We start from the raw sequence: 3,114 nt of genomic DNA, 5'->3' as shown, positions 1-3,114 counted from the left end.
AATAAGAATTCTACATGCAAACACCGACGATTTCTGAAATCATGAAATGCCATACAACAGGGCGCCATTAATCCACACTTTTAATCGTCTTCGTTCATTCCGCTTCTTTCCTTTAACGTTTACTCTGTCTGATATTGGTTCCGCTGTTTTCAATCTGTCAGAGGTTGTCAAGAGATTCGTCCTATTGCTCGTCGACTTCGAATAGTCTTTTTCCGCCGCGAAATGTGCGGAAATCAGTGGTGCCATTAAAGTTCTTTATGCCACTTCCCGAGGCATTTCCGTTCCGATTCTGAGCGACGGTGTATGTCGGATGCTTTTCTAGGTCACACGTAAGCAAAAGCGCTTTATTTGAACGCTGCGCGTCGCAGTTATGACCTCCATCGCCGAGACGACAACAGAACGGGTGAAATTTGGGTAAGAGGGGCTGTGAAAACCGTATCATTGTGAGACACGGCAGAATTTCGGTGCATTTTAGTGCCTGTGTGATTTCATTAATTCATCTTGAATGATCCGTGGCCTTATTCCTTCATCTATCGACACATCGCAGGACGCCACATTTTTGTGCCATTACAGAGGAAATCCCAAAATTCGCTATGGGAGGCAATTTTTCCATCCTAAAAGCTTCGGAAGGCTCAATGGAACCGACCGACCTCCGTGTCATCCTCCGTCGTCAGGTGCCATGGGAGCGGGCATTGAGAGACATGATGCCAGCACACCGCTCTTCCAGAACTCGTCAGTTATGGTGACCGCAGCCGCTACTTATCAGCCAAGAAACTCCTCAGTTGGCCTCACGAGGGCTAAGTGCATTTCGCTTGCCAACAGCGCTCGGCAGACCTGCACATTCATACACCCAGGCGCCAGACAAGCCCAACAGCACTTAATTTTGGTGATCTGACGGCAACCGGCGTTATCGCTGTGGGAAGGCATTGGCGATGCAATTTCGGGGCTTCGAAAAAGTTATCCTTTAATTCTGTTGCGCACTATCGTTGGACAGGTTTTCCTTAAGCTGTGCACCTCAGCCCTTTCCTTATAAAACAAGTATGTTGGAAATAAGAAATCTATACATTAAGCGGCTATACAAACCGGTGTTCGCTGTGAGAAACCGACTCGTTCAGTTATTAGCGGCAGGAGTGTCAGCCGATCAGACGATTTCTAGTCTACATCTGATTTTGCAGAAATGCGGAAACGCTGCATTTTTAACTTTAAAGTACAGGGTGTTTGCGCTTCGGAGCTGTAAAAACGAAGAGCGTGGAAAGAGCTTTCAGCGGAGACAGCGCCACCGCAAGTGCCGGCTATTACTCTGCGGTGCAGACGACGACACGATGTATCACCGGCGTTGATAAGCGCCCAAGCGGCAATATAAATTCAAATCAGGCCACTCAGACGGCAGGCGGTGCCTTCGGCAGACGACACATAAGCGCAGCGACAAGGCAACCAGTCAGATACTCCGTCTTTAAAAGCCTCACATGGAGCCACAGCCTTCCGTAACTAATCTTCTGTAGCATGTACGATGTACACACTTTTTATTCAACGATCCATATCAAGGGCCTAACTTCCAGAGTTGTCCACTGGAAACGGATTATCCTAATAACACTTTACCAGACTAGCTCTCACTGGATGAAGGAAACGTATCTCTCTAATTTGTTTCCATTATTGGTTAATTAGTGCTGTCAAACCGTTTGAAAATGTATGCACAACAAACAATGCATTAGACTGACAGAATTTTGGTTCAGAGTCCAAGAGTTCATCAAAACTCCCAGTTAATTGAAGTGGTAGAAAAAACTAAAACCAAACTAAATTCCGTCCCAACAGGCCTTGGAAGGCGTAATGGTACCAACCAGCCGCCGTGCCACCCTCAGTCCACAGGCATCACTGGATGTGGAGGGGCATGTGGTCAGCACTGGAGCCGCTAGTTTTCAGTCAAGTAGCTCCTCAGTTTGCCTCACAAGGGCTGAGTACACCCCACTTGCCAACAGCGCTCGGCAGACCAGATGGTCACCCGTTCAAGTGCTAGCCCAGCCCGACAGCGCTTAACTTCGGTGATCTGACGGGAATCGGTGTTACCACTGCGGAAAGGCCGTTGGCGTAATGGTAGAAGGTAACCAGTATTGGCAGACCTTACAGCTAGAGGCACGAGAGCAAGTGCAACTTCATGGTCCAGTCACATTAAGGTGACCACCGCATGTGTTCGACATCATCGTGCAGTAGTGCAATAACCACTCACAGACGGCACGTGGCGACACTGGCAATGGAGCGTGTATAAAGTGTGCTCGGGAGACGCTGAACACACTACAGATGCTGTCGTCATGTGGAAACGAAGCGATTTATCTTTCCAAAAGGCCATGATCGTTGGCTTTCGAGCCAAGGGTGGAAGCATTTCGAAGACGGCTAAGTTTGTAAACTGTTAAGGCGTTCATAGTTAAAGTATACTGTGCATGGCAAAATGACACTATCGTAAACCGGCGCCAAGGCACATGTGGTGCACCACATGTGCCTTGGTCAAAGGAGTAAACAACTGCTGCGGAAGATATGCACGGGCAAATAGACGTGACACTATTGAGCGGCTGAACGCCCAGATTAACCAAGGGGCTACCAACAGTGTCTCCTCAACGACCGTTCAGCATGTATGCTGACTTGTTCAGCCACGAAGGCTGGAATCTCCGCATCAGTACCTGTAACGGGACGTCACCTGACAGGTGGCCTTTTTAGATGAATCACGTTTTATTTTACATCGGACAGATGGCAGTAGGCTTGTGCGGTGTGAAACGTCTGAAAGCGTACACTCTGCAACAAGCAGAGAGCCTTACGAACTAAGGAATGATTTCGTGGCATTCTCAGGTGGTCTCGTCATTCTCGAAGACAAAATGGATCAACACAGGTACGCATCTATCTTTACGGACGACATCGATGAAAGTTCATAGAATGGCAGCTCGTTTTGTATTAGCGCGAAATAGGGGAGATAGCGCCACATGTATGATACGTGAATTTGAGTGGCAATCACTAACACAAAGGTGTTTTTCGTTGCGGCGGGATCTTCCCATGAAATTTCAATCACCAATTTTCTCCTCCATTCTATTGGCACCCACCTAGATAGGGAGAAATGATCATCACGAT

The 3,114-nt window shown here is 47.8% G+C and overlaps 1 pseudogene; it reads right to left on the bottom strand.

The window, feature by feature from the left end:
- Positions 1-1,967: 1,967 nt before the first annotated feature.
- LOC126476123 (5S ribosomal RNA) lies at positions 1,968-2,085 on the bottom strand (annotated as a pseudogene).
- Between the last annotated feature and the right edge of the window lie 1,029 nt (positions 2,086-3,114).

The sequence above is a fragment of the Schistocerca serialis genome, chromosome 4 (assembly GCF_023864345.2).
Source record: "Schistocerca serialis cubense isolate TAMUIC-IGC-003099 chromosome 4, iqSchSeri2.2, whole genome shotgun sequence".
In the NCBI taxonomy this organism is placed as follows: domain Eukaryota; kingdom Metazoa; phylum Arthropoda; class Insecta; order Orthoptera; family Acrididae; genus Schistocerca; species Schistocerca serialis.
This window is presented reverse-complemented; position numbering and strand designations above follow the sequence as displayed.